Here is an 11,203-nt window from a genome sequence, read left to right on the forward strand (position 1 = left end):
GGGCTTTGCAAGGTATGCACATATTACTCATAAGTGTGAAATTAAGAACACTAAAGATATTAATTTTTCCAAGTAGTCACTGAACCACGAAAATAAAGCCAATAACAGATGGAAGCATTATAACATAAGGCATCTACTAGTATTATACAGAGAATGAAGGATACACGTCAGGTCTTCTACATTCTGAAATATTCAGCTTTTACAGTAAGAAGTTTTTATTACCGCTACCACTGCCACTACTATCCCCAAGACAAGCTATCAGAGACAGAAGTTGTAGGCTGGACAACTGAACACCAGTGGCGGATTCTGAAAGAGGGGTCAGGTGGTTGGAACCCCCTTTTATTTTTGGACGATCTATGCATTTGAATTGGAACGTATGGTTAGAATGATCAATGCGTTTGAATGGGACGTATGGTTAGAACGATCAATGCATTTGAATGGGGACGTATGGTTAGAACACCCCCTTTTTTAAATGGCTGGATCTACCCCTGAACAATTTGACCAATGTAACCTGACTATGAAGTCATGGTCGGACATGTTCACCTTTAAGTAAAATCATGCCATACATCATTTTTTTGTTGACCTATTGCTAATAGCGTCTGAGCTGCATACTCGATCCCAAAAACTTAAACCTTGGTCACTACGGGGCGCCGAATGGGACTCTTGTGGTTTTGTACAAAATTCAATTCTGTCATAACAAAATCATTTTTGTCTTACAAAACTATGTGCTACAGACTTGTTTTGTGAGAACTTCAATTTTGTGGTGACAAAATTCATTTGTGTAGACAAAATTCATTTTTGTCATGACAAAATTCATTTTTGTAGACAAAATTCATATTTGTCATGACAAAAGTCAATTTTGTCTTAAAGGTATGCAAATATAAACATATTTGCATACAAAATTGACTTTTGTTACCTGATATGGAAATTAAATCACAAAAGTCAATTGTGTACGGTAAGATTCAATTTTGTGAGACAAAATTGACTTTTGTGAAACAAAATTAACTTTTGTGAGACAAAATTGACTTTTGTGAGACAAAATTGACTTTTGTGAGACAAAATTGACTTTTGTGAGACAAAATTCAATTTTGTCATTTTTGTTAGACAAAATTCAATTTTGTCATTTTTGTTGAGACAAAATTCAATTTTGTCATTTTTGTTGAGACAAAAGTCAATTTTGTTAATTTTGTTGAGACAAAAGTCAATTTTGTAAATTTTGTTGAGACAAAAGTCAATTTTGTTAATTTTGTTGAGACAAAAGTCAATTTTGTCAATTTTGTTGAGACAAAAGTCAATTTTGTCAATTTTGTTGAGACAAAAGTCAATTTTGTGACGACAAAATTCATTTTTGTGATGACAAAATTGAAGATGACAAAATTCAATTTTGTAACAACAAAATTGACTTTTATGAGACAAAATTGACTTTCGTGAGACAAAATTGACTTTCGTGAGACAAAATTGACTTTCGTGAGACAAAAATCAATTTTGTTGAGACAAAATTCAATTTTGTTAATTTTGTTGAGACAAAATTCAATTTTGTTAATTTTGTTGAGACAAAATTCAATTTTGTTAATTTTGTTGAGACAAAATTCAATTTTGTCAATTTTGTTGAGACAAAATTCAATTTTGTCAATTTTGTCAATTTTGTCTCACAAAAGTCAATTTTGTGTAACAAAAGTCAATTTTGTGTTACAAAAGTCAATTTTGTGTAACAAAAGTCAATTTTGTGTAACAAAAGTCAATTTTGTGTAACAAAAGTCAATTTTGTGTAACAAAAGTCATTTTTGTGTAACAAAAGTCAATTTTGTGTAACAAAAGTCGATTTTGTATGCAAATTAGTTCACAGAAACCAAACTAAACTAATTTAAATACAAAATTGACTTTTGTCGCTCAATTTTTAAATTAGGTAACAAAAGTCAAGTCTGTGTAACAAAAATGAATTTTGTCATGACAAAAGTGACTTTTGTCCGCTGATAGATAATTTTGTATGTCAAAATTTCAAATTTGTAGTATGATACAAATTTTGTTAAGCTGAACTCATTTTTGTTGAACAAAAGTCACTTTTGTTCGTACAAAATTGAATTTTGAGTACAAAACCAGAAGAGTCCCATTCGGCGCCCCGTATTCACTGATCTATGGAATAATTGGTAGGATTTTTGTCTTCATTTATAGTTATAGTTTAAACATATTTATTGGGAAACAAGTTTTGCTACTTATCTTAATCCCTTTCCACTTTGCTGGTGTATATGTTTTACGAGCATTTGTTTAAATGATTGTTTGGAGTATGACCATTTTTGGCCTATTGTAGCAGTTGACCCTTCACGTAGAAGGATAAGCTAAGTTATGGCCAACACCCCTAACTTGTAAAAGAAATCGAGTTCCAGAAACGACTACAGAAGAAAACCCTTTTACTCGTCAACGGCTTGACATAGAGGTACATGTAAACACCAAAAAAAAAAAACACCACGAAGACCACATATGACTCGAAGGCCTATGAAGTTTAGCTCACCTCACCAAAATTGGGACTCGGAATGTACGAACACTATCAAAGTGGAAAGAGCTTGCAGACAACCAAAAAAAATAGACAGATACAGTGTTGAATTTTTAGGACTCAGTGAAGTAAGATAGAATACATCTGACATGACAAAGCTAAACACTGGTCATACCATCGTCTATTCGGGTAACACAAACGCCATTGACGCTCATGATAAAGGTGTTGGATTCATGCTTACTAAAAAGGCAACGCAGTCTCTCTAAGAATGGAACCCTGTGTCATCTAATATTCACTGCCAGGTTTGACACAAAATTTAAAGAAAACAACCTTAATCCAGGTTTACTCACCAACAAATAAAACAGACGAAGAAGAGAAAGATGACTTTTACAACTCTCTGCAGACCACTGTAGATTCTGTGCCAAAACGAGACATACTCGTGATAATAATAGACCTCAATGCAAAAGTGGGTAAGGACAGGACAAGGAGCGAAAGAGAAATGGGACCGAAGTGAATTGGTGAAATGAATGAGGACGGTGAAATCTTTGCTGATTTCTGTGCTGTAAACAGTTTAGTAATAGGTGGTACATTTTCCCCCATAAAAATTGCCAAAAAGTTACTTAAATTTCGCTAAATGGGTTTTGACAGAAAATCGGTCCGTGTAACAATTATCAATTAAAACTTTTAAAAAGTTTTGATATTTTAGATTTTTGGAATTTTGATCAAAGTTTTAAAATATCAAAATTTCAAATTGTGTAAAAGTTTTGAAATTTTGAAATTTTAACCAAATTATTAAATATTAAAATTCTAAATATCGTTTTTAGATATGATAGTTTAGGAATTTGATTAAATTTTTAAAATACTAAACCTAACGTGTAATTTTGATTATTTCACTTTTTGAAAGTTTGATTTTTTAAATTTTTGGATTAAAATATCAAAAATAGAAAAGAGCCGAAAAGAGGGGTACCTGTAAAAAGCGGAATTCATTTCAAAACCAGACGTACGGCGCTGATATTGGCCATTTTACTTGCTGGTTTTTCTAGCACCCATATTTTAGGAGAAACAGGAGTAACAGTAAATACTGAACAACTCGCAGTAGGTCAAATAGTATGCTTAGGTTGAGCATGTACATTTGTATATATATTTTCTACTGAACTCTTAGCAATATAAATGCTCAATACACGGTGTATTCTCTCTTTTGATTTCAATTTTTTTCTGTTTTGCTTTACGACTTCTTACTTTCTGCAAACATGTTGGCTAAGGAATATATCATTCCATATACATTATGAACGATGATTTTTAACGTTTTAATCTATTCTTTGTAAGTTGTTGGCCAAAATTATTCAGCTTTCAGCGTTTCCTAAGAAGGTCGATCCAGAAAAGCGCTTTGGTCGTAACTTTCATTTTTATCGGTTGTATGACGATCATAATTATATTGACTTGTATCAATGATTTTAGTTAATATTTTTTTTGGGTAGTACGGTAGGAATACTGAATGCATGGTGTCCCAATTAGGGTTGTGCTAGTCTACCATGTGTGAGGTTTTTGATATATCTATATATATCTTATTTACGCAGAAATTAAGAGTACTTAGATCAAATATAAGTAGATTGGAGCCAAAATACTGTTACAAGGTATCTACATAAACTCATCATAGATGGATACCAGGATATAAATTTTGCCGGTTTTTGTGCCAGACGCGCGTTTCGTCTACAAAAGACTTATCGGTGATACTCGAATCAAATAAGTTAAAAAGGCAGTTGAAATCATTTATATCATATATATAAACGTATACCATAAACATTATTTTCAGCATTCATTGTTATGTAATAGTGGCTCCTGTACTACATAAAGCGCTTATCTACCATTTGTAGGTGTCGGCATTTTAAAAATTGAAAATTCTTTTTAAAAGTTTATATCAGCGATAAATGGTAATCTTTTGGGGAATCCAATATATAGATAGTCACCTTTTCTTTACTTTGATACTTCCACGAGGGGCTTCGATAATGGTACATTAAAATATTCTGATTCCCAATTTGATGAAATAAAATATTCTGTTCAAGCAGAGGACAAAAGAAAAAATCTGGATCCAAATTTTCTCCATACCTTATATATAGTGTTAAATTTGGATTCAGATACTAGTAAATTGATTACTAGCGATGAAAAACCTGTTAGCGCTTCGACAAAAACAAACACACCCCACTTTTAAAGTTAAATGGTTGCTCCATTATAGACAAAGTTTTGGCTGGTTATCATATAATATACGTAGCTCGATTATGGGTCCTAAATCAACCACTTTTTTTAATAGTAAATTAAAGGAAAGGGATTTTTTTTAATTAAGGAATATTATTGTTCCGTACTTGCATTTTGTTATTTGAGTATTTTTAAGTTATTGTACGGCAATTGACTAAAAGAACTGAGGCAGGTACATCCAGTCAGAATAGGGCGTGTAAAGAGAAGCCACACTCTCATCTGCATGATGGATTTTTCACTTTTTGAAAGTTTAACTTTTTAAATTTTGCTTAAAATATCAAAAATATAAAGGGGCGACAAAAGGGGTACCTGTAATCACTGATGTAAACACGGCTCTGATAAGAACTATTCTTAGTTATAAATAAATAGCATGAAATATATCAAATCATTCTTAATAACAAAATAAATAATGAAAAGAAGAAGTCGATTTTTTTTATGAAACATATTAGACATCACATGGGATAACAGTATCCTGAAATTTTAAGGTTGTGCATCTAACAAAAAATATATAATTAAACCTATTTAAACCGGAATCAACTACGTTGATTTAAATCTCTTATATAAGGTTTAGCGTTTGAGATAAATAATTCAAAGCTATTTTGTGTTCCCAGTGCCCAACATTTAGAAGTATCAGTGAAAAATGACCAACTCGAAGTAAACCATATAGTATTATTCGCCTTTTTGACGTTCCCGATGAAGGTAGATCCAGAAAAAGCGCTTCGGTCGCATACAACTCTAAACGTTTTCCTTTCTTCTTTATCGATTGCAAAAGCCATGATGATAATATATTGCCTTTTATGATTTATTTCAGTTCCAAGAAATGATACGGAAGGAATACTTAATATATAGCGTTGCAATGAAAGTTGTGCTAGGTGTGTTTCAGCTGGCCCCTAGACAAAAAAATGTACTGGTTCAGGGTTCAGTGATTATAGACGTAATACTAAACTCCGAAATATAACAATGAACTAAAATCAAAATCATACAAGACTTAGAAGGACAGAGGCTCCTGGATTGGGACAGGCGCACAAATGCGGCGGGGTTTAACATGCTTCGTGAGATCACAACCCTCCCCCTATACCTCTAGCCAATAAAGAATGAAAAACACACAGTAATACGAACAGTAAAACGCACTTTAATTAAGAATTGAATGCTTTTTTTGTAAATTTATTGGGGTGTAAAAGCGTTGACCGAAGTACATTTCGTATGAAGCGCGGAAGCGCTTCATTCTAAAAATGTACGCACGGTCAACGCTTTTACAACCCTATAAAGTTACAAAAAGAAGCATTCAATACTTATAATTACATTTTTTAGCTAGGATTATAAAACACGATTTTCATGAAGTTTAATTTCTAAATTCACCTGTGCACTTTATTGTGGGACCTCGTGTCATCATGAATGAAATGTTATTGTCTCATGCAATTGCTTACGGAATAACATGTGATGTGCAATTAGCCAATCAGAATAACGTATTATAATGAAACATACATCTAATGTAATTATTAGGAAATACAACTCCTATGTCAAAATAGGAAACAAACTAAGAAACTAATCAACATGACAATGATAATAAAATAACAAAGGACTACTATATATATAAGGCTAGCAGTTACTATCATACGCCAGCTTCAGACCTCAACTTATAAACTAATTGAAAGGTTTTATATGTCTTCATTATGCACACTCTCTCCCTGTTGCATTTATTGCTAATTTGTTCCGGAACATTCATGAAATATTTCTCACTGGCAACAAAAAAAATCGATAATTTAAAATAGGTTGTTTACATACAAATTACGTAGAAACGTAAGATTCAACTTCCGAGGACAAAGTTTCCCTTATAGATGGATTTAGATATGTATTAACTTCACATTGGTCAAACACCTCTTTAATTGTTTCGTTCTTATTTTTCTTGAATTTCAAATTTCAGTTTCAGCGTTCCGTAGGTGAATTCTTTACTTAAAATGCAGCGTTTTACATTGTACTGGTTTTTCGAGAGCAACATAAAGTGTACGGCCAAAAATGGAAAAAAAATCCATCATGCAGCTGACAGTGTGGCTTCTCTTTGTACGCCCCATTCTGACTGGATGTACATGTGTACTTTTAGTTTGCTCAAAGTCGATTGTCGTACGATAACTTAAAAATACCCAAATAACAAAATGCAAATACGGGACAATAATATCCTTTAATACAAAAAAATCTATTCCTTTTGTTTACTATTATAAAACAGTGGTTGATTTAGAACCTATAATGGAGCTACGTGTATGATAACCAGTCCAAACGTTGTCTTTAAGGGAGCAACCATTTAACTTTTAAAGTTGGGTGAGGTTGTTTTGTCGAAGCACTAACAATTTTATTAAGTTTTTCATCGCTATTAATCAACTTGTCTGGTTCAAAATTTAACACCAAAAGGCATGGATAATTTTTCTTTTGTCCTCTGCTGGTACAGAATATTATATCATCAAATTAGGGATCAGAATATTTTAATGTACCATTATCGAAGCCCCTAGTGGTAATATCAAGTAAAAAAACAGGGACTATCTAAATATTGGTTCCCCAGAAGATTACCATTTATCGCTGATAGAAACTTTTGAACACAATTTTCAACTTTCAAAATGCCGGCACCTACAACTGGATAGATGGGTGCTTAATGTAGTACAGCGGCAACTATTACATAAACATGAATGCAAGTTGGGTGCTTAATGTAGTACAGCGGTAACTATTACATAAATATGAATGCTCGTGAAAATAATAACTTGTACAAAACCAGAGCTATACTTCGGATTTAAAAGTTTACTTTATTTGGCTTTTTCAATTTTATTTGACTTTATTTGCCTTTTTAACTTCATTTGGTTCGAGTGTCAATGATAAGTCTTTTGTAGACGAAACGCGCGTCTGGCGCAAAAACCGGCAAAATTTATATTCTGGTATCCATCTATGATGAGTTTTTGTAGATACCTTGTAACAGTATCTTGGTTCCAATTTGCTGATATTGGATCTTAGTACCGTCTTAATTTCAGCGTAAATAAGATTATATTAAAAACATCCCACACTGTGGACTAGCACAACCTTAATTAGGACACCATCATTCAGTATCATAAAACCAGCAGGTAAAATGGTCAATATCAGAGCCGTACGTCTGTTTTTTAAATAGATTATCTTCTTTTAAGAAATATTAATTTTGTCATCCAATTTTGCACCGCTTACAAATGTCCGTTTTATTTCATACATAAACTTTTAATTATCAGTATGTTTTTAATTCATATTGTTTCGTTTCGTTCCGCTTTTATTTCGTTTCGCTTTTTACAGGTATCCCTCTTATTGCCCCTTTTCTATTTTGATATTTTAAGCAAACATTTAAAAAATCAAACTTTCAAAAAGTGAAATAATCAAAATTGCATTGCGCGTTAGGTTTAGTATTTTAAAAGTTTGATTAAATTTCTAAACTATCAAATTTATAAACGATATTTAGAATTTTGATATTTTAATAATTTGGTTAAAATTTCAAAATTTCAAAACTTTAACACAATTTGAAATTTTGATATTTTAAAACTTTGATCAAAATTCCAAAAATCTAAAATTTCAAAACTTTTTAAAAGTTTGAATTGATAAGTGTTACACGGACCATAGAGGTCTCTACAAGATGTGCGAAACAAGAGAGGAGCCGATATTGCATCAGATCACCACATAATCATTGCAAAGATACAACGTAAACTTCTTTCAACAACAACAAAAAAGTCTAGAAGAAATAATTAATTTAATGTTGATCTATTAAAATACCTTAAAGTTGTTCAAGACCAATCAAATTCTGCTCCAAAACAAATTTAGTGTATTTGAAAACCTCCATGACGACGATACTAACATCATCACTGTTACACAGCATGGGAAATAACCAGATATTATAGTGTTCAATCAAGAAACTGTCGGTTATCTCCAACAAAATCGAGGTGTTGCATGTAGCAAGGGAGACATCAAAACCCTATACAACATTACAAAGCAATTAAGTGGTAAATTAACTCATCATAGCTACCAGGAGTAAATTTTGTAATTACGCCAGACTCGTCTCTTGTCTACAAAAGACTCATCAGTGACGCTCGAATCTAAATAAAAGGTAAAAAGCCCAAATAAATTACGAAACCACCAACCTCAAATACACCAATCAAAGAAAAAGACAACAAGACCCTCACTCAACTAGTAGAGGGGGTTGGGGGCAATACCTTTTCATGTAAATCTGTTTTGGCTCTTTTCAAGGTTTTGTTAACTGTTATTTGAGACAAATTAAAGCTGTTAACTAATTTCAACCCAATTTGTTAACTGCTATTAGCATTTTTGCATTTTTGTTTAACTATTTTTGCAAAAATCGAGGTGTTGTTAACATGTTTACGGACCCCCTAGAAGAACAACTTGAAAGGTGGAAAGATCATTTCGAGCCGGTTCTTAACCGCCACAAACTACAGATCCACCTGAACTACAAAATGGTCCAACACTAAACATCAAAACCAGCAAAATTACAAAAGCTGAATTTACAAAAGCTATCAAAAGTCTAAAAAAAATAATTGGGAAAGCAGGCGGTATTGATAACATACTCTCAGGAGATATAAAAGTCTTGAATGATACCACTGTACTTGGCCTATTACAACTACTAAATAAGAGTTGTGAAGATGAAGAAATACAAGATGAAGTAAAAATTCCCAACAGGTAACAAGTCACTTTGCAACTACAGGAGAGGTATCGTTTTATTGTCCATACCGAGCAAGACTTTTTCATTCTTGCGAACTTGATCCGTTACCAACAAAACTTCTTAAACCTTGTGTGGATCATTTGTTGTCGTCAATCACAGATATAGTCAACAGGTCGCTATCAGAACAATGTCGTTCAAACAAGCTGTTGTGAGACCATTACTTAAGAAACCAAGTCTAGATAAAGAGGTGCTTAAAATTACCGACTGGTCTCCAACTTACCTTTCATTTCAAAGACACTGGAAAAGGTTGTAGACATTCGACTGGAAAATCACATGAGTTCACATTCTCTACATGATAGTGTTCAGTCAGCCTACCGTACATGTCATTCCACGGAAACTGCTTTCTTCTCATCACGATATTGCCTATGCATTAGATAATAACTGCTGTGCCGTTTTGCTCATACTCGATATATCGGCCGCTTTTAATACCATCAACCATCAGATTCTTTTTGATCGTTTAGAATATTCTTTTGTCGTTACCGGAGATGCTTTGCTATGGTTAAAATCGTATCTTATGAACAGGACTCAACGTGTTGCTATAGGATCAGTACAATCTGACGATAATCATATCAAACTCGATTTTGGTGTACCGCAGAGATCGGTCTTAGGGCCGAAACTATATTGTATTTTAGCAAAACCGATAGGCGCCACGGAATGTCATACCATTGTACGCAGACGATACTCAAATCATAAGACGGAAAGGAGACTGGTGCGATCTGTCCAAACGCCTAGAATTTTGTTTGTATGATATTGATGAGTGGATGAGTGTCAACATGCTGAAACTAAATGAAGACAAGACATAATTAATAATCTTTGCACCAAAACATCAATTGAAGCATCTATCAGATTTTCGTCTGACATTTAATTAAGCGACGTTTCTTGTGTGAAAAATCTGGAAATGTATTTTGATAAAACCATCAGTATGGAACATCAAGCCAGTGCGATCACCAAGGCTTGTTTTTACCAAATTCGGAATATTGGTCGAATTCGATCTTTAATTTCAGTTGAAGCCTGTAAAACACTAGTGTGCTCCCTAGTTACATCAAGGTTGGACTATGGCAATGCATTGTTGTACGGTACTAACACCAACATTATCAGTAAATTGCAGCGGGTCCAAAACACAGCAGCACGTTTGATAACACGAAAAAGGAAATTTGACTCAATTACACCTGTTTTAATATCGTTACACTGGCTACCAATACATTATCGTTGCCAATATAAACTTCTTTTAGATGTGTACAAAGCACAGCATGGCAAGGCTCGTAGTTACCATCAAAATTTAATTGCGCCATACAAGCCAAATAGATCTCTCAGGTCGGAAAATAGTTTTGACAAGGCTGCACCTACACTCTGGAACAATTTCCATCGTCGGTACGGAGTGTAAATTCTTTAGATGTTTTTAAAAAGCAACTCAAGACTCATTTATTTCGGACTGCTTTAAAGGATTTCTTCTTTAATATAATTGACTGCATTAGATTTAGACATTTTAGACAGTTTTGTACATATTTTAGGGTACATGCATTTTTCTTTTTTTTTTAAGTATCTTATTAATTTTTATATGCTTGTTTGATTCTTTAAGATAGTGCTTTGTAATCTATGTTTTATGTATTTTTTGTATTTTGTATACTTTTAAATGTGAAGCGCTTAGAGTTATTTTTGTAATTATATAATGCACACTATAAATATTGTACATTTTGTATTTATAAACTGCTCTGTAGCACCAT

The sequence above is a fragment of the Mytilus trossulus genome, chromosome 1, assembly GCF_036588685.1.
Source record: "Mytilus trossulus isolate FHL-02 chromosome 1, PNRI_Mtr1.1.1.hap1, whole genome shotgun sequence".
NCBI classification, from domain to species: domain Eukaryota; kingdom Metazoa; phylum Mollusca; class Bivalvia; order Mytilida; family Mytilidae; genus Mytilus; species Mytilus trossulus.